Source organism: Eleutherodactylus coqui, chromosome 10 (genome assembly GCF_035609145.1).
Source record: "Eleutherodactylus coqui strain aEleCoq1 chromosome 10, aEleCoq1.hap1, whole genome shotgun sequence".
In the NCBI taxonomy this organism is placed as follows: domain Eukaryota; kingdom Metazoa; phylum Chordata; class Amphibia; order Anura; family Eleutherodactylidae; genus Eleutherodactylus; species Eleutherodactylus coqui.
The window spans coordinates 137346807-137357253 of NC_089846.1; the positions used below are offsets into that span (position 1 = coordinate 137346807).

The 10447-nt window shown below is 45.0% G+C and overlaps 5 non-coding genes across 5 annotated transcripts in view; 3 read left to right on the forward strand and 2 right to left on the reverse strand.

Annotated features, from left to right (window-relative positions):
• Positions 1-9339: 9339 nt before the first annotated feature.
• Positions 9340-9449, forward strand: TRNAL-CAA (transfer RNA leucine (anticodon CAA)). The gene is made up of 2 exons: positions 9340-9377; positions 9404-9449. It is a non-coding gene; the product is annotated as a tRNA-Leu (tRNA).
• Positions 9450-9565: 116 nt separating this feature from the next.
• Positions 9566-9638, reverse strand: TRNAR-UCG (transfer RNA arginine (anticodon UCG)). Its single transcript has one exon. It is a non-coding gene; the product is annotated as a tRNA-Arg (tRNA).
• Positions 9639-9849: 211 nt separating this feature from the next.
• Positions 9850-9959, forward strand: TRNAL-CAA (transfer RNA leucine (anticodon CAA)). Its single transcript has 2 exons — positions 9850-9887; positions 9914-9959. It is a non-coding gene; the product is annotated as a tRNA-Leu (tRNA).
• A 116-nt stretch (positions 9960-10075) lies between these two features.
• On the reverse strand, positions 10076-10148 carry TRNAR-UCG (transfer RNA arginine (anticodon UCG)). Its single transcript has one exon. It is a non-coding gene; the product is annotated as a tRNA-Arg (tRNA).
• Positions 10149-10373: 225 nt separating this feature from the next.
• TRNAL-CAA (transfer RNA leucine (anticodon CAA)) overlaps positions 10374-10447 on the forward strand; it is a 110-nt gene continuing 36 nt past the window's right edge. Inside the window, exons 1-2 of the tRNA in view lie at positions 10374-10411; positions 10438-10447. The exon at positions 10438-10447 is cut by the window's right edge and continues 36 nt beyond it. This is a non-coding gene — a tRNA (tRNA-Leu). The remainder of the gene's footprint in view (positions 10412-10437) is intronic.

Genomic DNA, 10447 nt, shown 5'->3' on the forward strand with positions numbered 1-10447 from the left:
GCAATTCATAACACAAGCTATCTCGCCTGTCCTAAAGGAGTTAGCTGACATTAAAACTGAAGTAAAACCCATAGGGCGTAGAGTCAAAGAACTAGAGAACACTCAACAGGATATACTCCTCCATAGCTCCGTGCTGCAGGTCAACCTAACAGCACAACAACACCAGCTGAACCAGGCCATGCTACTACTCGAGGACCAAGAAAATCGGAGCAGACGCAAGAACATCCACTTCAGAGGTATCCCCGAGTCCATTGCCAGAGAAGTGCTTGAGTCCTCAGCCTCGCAGATCTTTCAGACCCTTCTTGGAGAGGAGCGTGCAAAGGACATAAAAATAGAACGTATACACAGAGCACTACGTCCTAAACCCTCTTCTACAGACCCGCCAAGAGATGTAATTTGTGGCCTCCTTAGCTATGAGGACACTTCAGTCATTCTCCAAAAAGCACGAGAGACTCAGGACATCTTCCTAGAAAACTCCAAGATCCTACTCTTCCAGGACCTAGCTCCAAGCACACTGGTGAAGAGACGGATCCTAAAGCCCCTAACAGATGCCTTGAGAGCAAAAAAGCTTTCAATAAAATGGCTCTTCCCTTGTGGTCTGGGCCTCGGATGGGCCCCCCCATCTTGTCTATCGTTCCCCGCCTCCCCCTGTGGCTGACCTTTCAGGGGATGCTGTAGTGGGACGGGCTCTGCCCCCAGGCGAACGGCCCTCTGGTACTCTGAGAACACCTCCCTAGCTGAGCTGCGTCGCGGCCCTTATTACGTTCTCAGCTCACTCCCAAAAGTCCTCACTAAATTTATTATAAGATCTATTGAGTATGCTTGCAACAAAACACAGGAGGCCTCTGGGAGAATCAGTTGCATTCGACATGATGACCTTTTATGTGCACTATGCTGGGTGTGGTTGGGGGCCGCTCTCTTCCTGCCGGCGTGCGGCCCCTCGCCCATTCCCTCCCACCGTCTCCCGGTGTGGGGCCGGCGGGATGCGCTCGGCACCAGCTACATTGGGAACCTCTGCGACTCACCCTTTCCCACCCACCCACTCTATGACAGCTGTCCTTGATGCTTAACTAACTCCGAGGTCTGAGCGGCTCGCCCAACTTCCCTCCTTGTGAGACATGCTCGCCCTAAACCCCCACATGCGTGGCTGTGTTGAGGAGGCCCAGCGGATCTGCCTACTCCGCACACTACATGATGGTCGGAGATGGGTAGACACCGTCTTTGGGTCTCACACATACCCGGGCATACTTCAGTTCTCCTGCTCACTGCTTAACACAGTGAGCCTTGTTTTGTTATGACTAGATGATTTGCCAACTAATTGCGATGATGGTGAGAGATTTAGCTGAAACCACATACTTTTCTCACATATACTATGGCAGATATTAATTGTACATCCTTCAATGTCAGAGGAATGAATAACCCCCAAAAACAAAGCCAGATCTTTACTGTACTTAAAAAGCTGAAGTCCGAAATACTGTTTCTACAGGAAACCCACCTTAGACACAACCACCTACCCAAACTTCCTACCTTTCATTACAACAAATGGTTCCACAGTACCTATACTTCAGCCTCACGAGGAGTCTCTATAGTAATAGGCAACAACATCCCCTTTAATGCAACCCTCATGAAGGCAGAGCCTTATGGCAGATTCCTGTTCCTAAAGGGCACGATAGCGCACAAAAAAATTTCACTTGCAAATCTGTATGCCCCCAACCAAAACCAAATCCCATGGCTAATTCACACCTTAAACGAATTCACAGATTTTGCAGATTGCGTAGTGATTATAAGAGGGGACTTTAATCTAGCAATAGACCCAGAAATAGATACCATGGCCCACTCTTCCTCGATTTTTCACAAAAACTTCGTAAGCTCAAAAGCACCCTCTCAGACTTTAACCTACAATATGTCTGGAGACTGTCAAACCTCGAGACAAGAAACTACACATATTTTTCCCAAGTCCACTCCACATGTCATAGACTAGACTATATATTAATGTCAGAGACACATGTCCAAGCTATCAAAGCAGCCGACATTGGGCCTATCTCAATCTCAGACCATGCCCCAGTCTCTCTGAAACTTACCCTCGACAGCCTCCCGGCAAGAGAGTGGACGTGGTAACTAGACCCCACATTAATCGATCATGAAGAACAAACAAAGAGATTAACAAGTAAACTTGAAGAATTCTTTAGATTTAACAATACCCCTGAAACATCACACCCGATTCTTTGGGAAATGCACAAAGCCTTTGTTAGAGGCGAACTAATGGCACAAAATTAAAGAGACGAAGAGAAAAAGAGATTAATGACTTATTGGCCCAAATCTCTAGCTTAGAACTAACACACAAGCACTCACACAACCCCAAAGATCTAAGCGAACAAAAAATGTCAGGATTAAGCTGAAGATTGCACTGAATATAAAGACAGCAAAAGCCCACCTTATCTCCAGATATAAGATATACTCGCATGGAGACAAAGGTTCCAAGCTTATGTCAAACTTAATTAAGAAACAAAAAGAAAAAGCTTTTATCCATAGAATAAAATGCTCCTCCCGCAAAATTGCCACCTCCACAGCAGATATAGCAAAATAATTCGAAAAATACTACACATCTCTGTATAACCTAAATGACCCCACAACCAGCAAGAGATTCGGCAGAAATTATCTCCTTTCTCGATTCTCTTATTCTCCCTATGTTAAATGAAGAAGAGCGATTCCAGTTGCTGCGCCCATTCACTCCATCGGAGGTGTACGACACTCTATCTTCCATCCCCATCGGGAAAAGTCCCGACCTAGACGGCCTTCCAATTCTTTCTTATAAAAAATTCTCGAAAACACTACTACCACACTTTATGAACATGTGCAACTCCCTACTCCAAGGTGCAGAGCTCCCTAAGCAAGCTCTTGAGGCCTTTATCACCCTAATTCCAAAAGAGGGTAAAGACTCAGAAATCTGCGGTAACTATCACCCGATTTCATTACTAAACACAGATCTCAAATGGTGGGCAAAGCTTGTTGCACAACGCATTGTTCCAGTAATCTCCAGACTCATCCATCCGGACCAAACGGGATTTGTCCCAGGTCGAGAAGGTAAATTTAATACAACCCATATTATTAATGCCATCCACTACGCTAAATCTAACGGACTCCCACTCACCCTCCTCAGCACAGACGCCGAAAAGGCATTCGATAGAGTGAATTGGACTTTTATGACTCACACACTGACCAAATTCGGCTTCCCAACACAATTTATAACAGGTATATTATCATTATACTCTAAACCCTCAGCTAGAATCTGGGTAAATGGCTCACTATCGAACCCTTTCCCTATCAATAACGGTACTAAGCAGGGTTGCCCACTGTCACCAACCCTCTTTATATTAGTTACAGAAACAGTACTACAGAAGATCAGGCAAACTCCAGACATTAAAGGACTAAAAGTGGGAAATAACACCCACACCACAGTTGCATTCGCAGATGATCTCCTCATCTTAATGTCCAATCCTAAAGTAACACTCCCCAAAAGCCTAGAAATTTTCGAAGTATTCGGAAAAATTTCGAACTTTAAAGTGAGCTATAGTAAATCTGAAGCCCTAAACATCACATCCCCAAACAACATAATAAATACACTCAAAAAGCAACACCCCATCATATGGCCCTCCTCGGGTTTGAAACACCTAGGTATCATATTGACCCCAAATCCCTCCCCGCTATTCAGAGCTAACTATGTCCCTCTCCTTAAGAAAGTTCACTCTCAACTACAGCATTTAAATGCTCCATACCTCTCTTGGATGGGCAGGAAAAACTTAATCTCCACCTACATCCTACCCTACATTCTCTACACCCTACAGACAGTGCCAATAGAAATACCACTGTGTTTCTTCACTAAACTTAACCAAGCCTTTTGCAACTTTATTTGAAATAAACGTAAACCTTGTTTAGCTCTCACATACCTAACTCAGAAAAAAGCACAAGGTGGCTTCAACCTCCCTAACATTCTACTCTATTACAAGGCCATACACTTAGCCAGATGGTTATCATTATCCAGCTTGGACAAAAACCCACCAGACACAAAGCTTGAAAAAAACGTCCTACAGTCTAAAGATCAATATCTTCTCTGGTCAGATGGTCCTCTCACAACCACATTTTTAAATCTCAGCTCAACCACGAGAGGTACTATTAAGGTAGTCCGCTCCCTACGCCCCGCTACAGAATCCCAGGCAAAATTAGCCCCAATGACTCCAGCATCACTAATCCCGGCAATATTGGCCCCAATGACTCCAGCCTCACTAATCCCGGCAATATTAGCCCCAATGACTCCAGCCTCACTAATCCCGGCAATATTAGCTAATAAACCGATGGAGATATCAGGAGCCTGGACACACCTCAGCTCAATGACTATATCCGAGATATTGAAAGGTCGCCACCTTACCACCCCATCTCAAATCAAAATATTAATTCTAGATAAACCACTTAACTTCATTGAGAGCCTAGATGTATTCAACTCTATCAAGAAATTTCAAACAATCTTCTGTAACAAATTAAGAGACCCCTCTGGTTCGAGGCCTATTTATCCTTTACACCTCTCCCGAAAAAAAATATGACCCCCTTGTACAAAGGCTTATTACTTAAAGGGGTTGTCCCGCGCCGAAACGGGTTTTTTTTTTTTTTCAACCCGCCCCCCCGTTCGGCGCGAGACAACCCCGATGCAGGGGTTAAAAAAGAACACCGCACAGCGCTTACCTGAATCCCCGCGCTCCGGTGACTTCTTACTTACCTGCTGAAGATGGCCGCCGGGATCTTCTCCCTCGGTGGACCGCAGGGCTTCTGTGCGGTCCATTGCCGATTCCAGCCTCCTGATTGGCTGGAATCGGCACGTGACGGGGCGGAGCTACACGGAGCCGGAATCCTGCACGAGCGGCCCCATTGAGAAAAGAAGAAGACCCGGACTGCGCAAGCGCGTCTAATTTGGCCATTAGACGCCGAAAATTAGGCGGCTCCATGGAAACGAGGACGCTAGCAACGGAGCAGGTAAGTGAAAAACTTCTTATAACTTCTGTATGGCTCATAATTAATGCACAATGTACATTACAAAGTGCATTAATATGGCCATACAGAAGTGTATAGACCCACTTGCTGCCGCGGGACAACCCCTTTAACCTGGCTTCAGAAAAACCTTGGTTCACTAGAGAGTGGGAAAGCAAAACTTAAAATCTCCCTAAACAATAAAGAGACAAAGAGGGTTCTTAGTAACTCACATGGTTTTTCCAGATGCGTCCGGATTCAGGAAAACTCCTTCAAAATTCTTACCAGGTGGTATACAACACCTGACTCCCTATACAAAGCCAACCTCTCGCCAAACAATAGCTGCTGGAGATGTGATGCCGACAAAGGCTCTTATTACACATTTGGTGGCAATGCCCAACTATAAAACCCTTCTGGGAACAAATCACCGACCAAATAAATAAAATATGCAAATCAACATATACTTTTACCCCAGAAGAGGTCCTCCTATGGAAACCTTCTACACAATTCACACCATCTAAGAAACACCTGCCGACTGTACTCCTGTCAGCAGCCCAATTAATTATCCCCCTCCTATGAAGAGAAAAAACGACCCCCACTCTAGACCTTTGGAGGGACAAAGTTTCCCAAACCTACAGATATGAGGAATTGGCGGCATGGGAGACACCAAATAGAGAGAGTTTTCTGAAAATCTGGAACCCCTGGATTTACTATTTTGCATCAGCCTAACTAGGATCAAGCTTTCCAACTCTAAATTTGATCACTGCTAAACCTCAACCTGGCTTATCGCTACCTCTCTCTGTAATATAAAAATTGACATCTCGTCGTTGTTCTTCGTTTTTCCTTTTGATTAGGATAATACTCTTTCACCTACTCTTTACCCGCTAACTGAATGTTATCTCTGCTGCGCATAATCAACAGCACCTAAACCCATGTGCCTTACCTGCTCAGCTGGCAACAGAGTCTGGCCGCGTAGGTCAAGAGAACTATTGTTATGTTTCTCATTCATGGTCTTGCCGTTCTCTATAGTTACATGCTTCTACTATGTCGGATGCCCTGCGTGGCTCACTTTAATCATCTTTCAATTGTATAATATCTTTTGCTTGTATTATTCTGTAATGCGGTCTTTCCTCACCATGAAATAAATAAAAACAGATTGTTTTAAAAAAAAAGATGGTCAGAGGTTCACCAAACTGTGAAAAACTGCATCCAAAAATTGTAGAACAAATTCAGAAAAATGTTCCTCAGTGAAAAATTGTGAAGACTTTCAATATCTCACCATCTATAGTACAGAATATCAAAAAATGAATCCGAAGGCAGAGGGCGAATATTGGATACTCAAGCTCAGGCGTCACTGCATTAAAAACAGACAAGATTCTATAACACACATCACTGTATGGGCTCAGGAATGCTTTCAGAAATAATTCTGTATGAACACAGTTTGTGCAGTCCACAGATGCAAATTAAAGCTGTATTATGCAAAGACGAAGACCTATATCAACACAACCCAGAAGCATCGGCATCTTCTCTGGGCTAAAGCTCATTTAAAATAATCTGAGGCAAAATGGAAAACTGTTCTGTGGTCAGATGAATCAAAATTCAAAATTCTTTTTGGAAACCACAACCACCAAGTCCTACAGACCTAAGTGCAGAAGGATCATTCAATTTGTTGTCGGCTCACAATTCAAAAGCCTGCATCTCTGATGGTATGGGGTTGCAACAGTGCCTATGGCATGGGCAGCTTACAAATCTTGAAAAGCAATATCGATGCTGTGCAGTATATGGAGGTTTTAGAATGCTCCCATCCAGACAATGTCTCTTTCAGGGAAGGCCTTGCATATTTCACCAAACCACATACTGCATCTATCACAACAGCATGGCTTTGCAGAAGAAGAGTCCGGGTGCTGAACTGTCCTGCCTGCATTCCTGGCCTTTCACCAATAGAAAACATTTGGGACATTATGAAATGAAATATCCAACAAAGAAGACCAGGACTGTTGAGCAGCTAGAATCCTACATCACACAAGAAAAGGACAACATTCCTTCCCCAAAACTCCAGCAATGTGTCTTCTTACTTTCCAGACACTTATAGACTGTTGTAAAAAGGGGTATGTTACACAATATCAATGTTGCGGTGGTTCTGTGATCTCTTCCTTTCTAGTAATCTGGTTCAGGTCTTGTATTTGTGTCTCTTCATCTTCTAGCTCTGATGGGAATGGTATTAGGTGAGACTTGCTTGGTCTCACCTGTGGGTAATCTAGAAGGACTATTTAACCTTGCCTTGTCCTTAGCTCATTGCTGTTTATTTTCAGTCTTCCGCTGACTGTGGTAGAAGTCAGAGCTTGGTGCTGGATCTCGTGTTTGCCTGATGCTTCACTAAGCTAAGTGCTGCGGTTACTGTTGTTTATATATTGTTTTCTGTCATTTTCTCCTATGCCACGTAGGGTCTGCTATTGGCCAAGCTACGTGGTTAGCTTCACCCATGTTAGGGTGGGTTATCTGCGTATAGGTAGGTCCCTCTCCTGGGTAATAGGTTTATTGTTTACCACTGTTTTGTGTGCACTTGTAGTCTGTTTGTTCACAGGCCATGAGTATTTCAGGGTTACGGATCCAGAACTTCCAGTTTGGACATGACAGGTAGACATGGTCCTGGCCCAACTTTTGGAAAATGTGTTGCTGTCATCAGTTTGTAAATTACTTATTTTCCTTTATTGAAATGAAAAATTGTCTCACTTTGACCTTGTGATATGTGTTCTATGTTCTATATTGAACAGAATATGCTTATATGAGATTTCCAAATAATTGCATTTTTTTTCTTTGTAATTATTAACATTTTACACAGCATCCCAAGGAGATGGCTCCAGGGGTGGACAATTTTGAGTTCTGACATGCATTAGGGGACCTTCCTATGGGGTAACATCTTGGTTATTCTAGCTAAATCCCCATGGTTGTGCTGCTGTGGGATGTATGGGAATTGTTGGTTATTCTTAAAAATCTGTTTTCCCTTAGTCCAAAGGGAAACACAAAATTTCTACCCTAATTACATACTTGTGTTGGTTTGAATTTGTCTTTGGTTGTTTTGGATTTCTTTCAATTTGACTCCATTAACACTGGTGGGAGTGGTTATGGGTGTGTTTTGCTGTTGTAGTACACCTGAGGGCAAATTAGGGAGAGTTTTTATTTTCATCTTGCATTGGTTCTGTGCTGTTCAATTTATGCAGTCTCCTTCTGCTGGTGTAGGTGAACATTGCTGGATCAGGGTTCTGTGCTTCATCCAGCAACTGGGTTCTCTGATACTCCCAGCAACTCATTAGATAAGTACTGTGGCTTATTTTGTAAAGGTTGTTTATTGGCACTGTAGTATTCATTTGTTATAGGTTGCAGGGTTAGTGAGTGGCTAAGGAACAAGGGTGGATACATCCTTATCAGGGTGAGTCATTTACTATAAGATAGGGACTGTCACCATCTAGTGCCCAGTAGGGAAAGTTCTCCTCCTATTTTGTTTCCTTTACCACATACAACCTGTGTTCCAGGTAGTTTTCACTGCCAAAGTGAAAAACAGCCTTACTTTTTTCTGTGGGATATTGTATGGTCAATTTATGGATCCAATAGAAGTCTTTTCCAACCAGCGTAAGGCACTGGCAATTGAAGTTGCTGAAGTTAAGCGGCATCAACCAGTTCGGAGGGGCTCGGTGACGGAACCAAAGCTGGATTTACCAGATCTGGATTTCAGTTAAGCAACAAGAGTTTGCAATGTTTAGGAAGTCCTGTAAAATATAATTTAGATTCTGCCTCATTTCTGCATGTGATGGGAGTCAGAAAGTGGGGATAGTAAAATATAGATTGCAGGAAGAGCTGCAGGGCAGAGCCTTTTCCTTAGCATCCATTTCGGAGACATTATCATCGGTGCAGAATTTTTTTCTGCATTAGGTCTGATTTATAATGACCTGGATAGGATGTCATTGGCAGGGGGGAAGGAGAAAGTTAAAGCTTTGTGCAAAGCTGGATCATCTATTGAGGAACTTTGCACTGTTACAACCCCAAAGGGACGCAAACCCTAAGTCCTCTGATCAAAAGTCAGATGCCTTAGCCATTAGGCCACGCGGTCTAGAGCAAAGCAGCCTGCAAAACGTGTCGGAGTGTGGTATGAGGGTAGCTTGAAACACAGAGTGTGTGTGTAAGGCCAGCAAAAGTTTTCCAGTTTCCCACATCACCAAATATCTATTTTCTCTGTCTTCCTCCAAGAACGGCGGTTATTGGACCCGGCAGAAGTGCTGACCCCCCTCCGCCAGAAAAAGCGGCCCTCGCCAAGGACAGTGAGTCAGGATGGCCGAGTGGTCTAAGGCGCCAGACTCAAGAGCATGCTCTTCCCTAAAACAGGGTGTTCTGGTCTCCGAATGGAGGCGTGGGTTCAAATCCCACTCCTGACAGCTCCATTTTGGCATTCGAAACGCGTCCTACTGCACGAGAGCGGCCGTTTCTTCCTCGCTAACGTGTTTTGGCGGCGCTTAAAAGAGAGCCCGAACAGCAAAGGCTCACGCTGTCGCGACCACAAAGGGACTCGAACCCTCAATCTTCTGATCCGAAGTCAGACGCCTTATCCATTAGGCCACGCGGTCCAGAGCGAAGCAGCCTGCGAAAGGTGTCGGAGTGCGGTATGAGGGTAGCTTGAAATGCGGCGTGTGCGTGCAAGGCCAGCAAATGATTCCCAGTTTCCCACATCACCAAATATCTATTTTCTCTGTCTTCCTCCAAGAAGGCGGTTATTGGACCCGGCAGAAGTGCTGACCCCCCTCCGCCAGAAAAAGCGGCCCTCGCCAAGGACAGTGAGTCAGGATGGCCGAGTGGTCTAAGGCGCCAGACTCAAGAGCATGCTCTTCCCTAAAACAGGGTGTTCTGGTCTCCGAATGGAGGCGTGGGTTCAAATCCCACTCCTGACAGCTCCATTTTGGCATTCGAAATGCGTCCTACTGCACGAGAGGGGCCGTTTCTTCCTCGCTAACGTGTTTTGGCGGCGCTTAAAAGAGAGCCCGAACAGCAAAGGCTCACGCTGTCGCGACCACGAAGGGACTCGAACCCTCAATCTTCTGATCCGAAGTCAGACGCCTTATCCATTAGGCCACGCGGTCCAGAGCGAAGCAGCCGGCGAAACGTGTCGGCGAAAGGTGTCGGAGTGCGGTATGAGGGTAGCTTGAAATGCGGCGTGTGCGTGCAAGGCCAGCAAATGATTCCCAGTTTCCCACATCACCAAATATCTATTTTCTCTGTCTTCCTCCAAGAACGGCGGTTATTGGACCCGGCAGAAGTGCTGACCCCCCTCCGCCAGAAAAAGCGGCCCTCGCCAAGGACAGTGAGTCAGGATGGCCGAGTGGTCTAAGGCGCCAGACTCAAGAGCATGCTCTTCCCTAAAACAGGGTGTTCTGGTCTC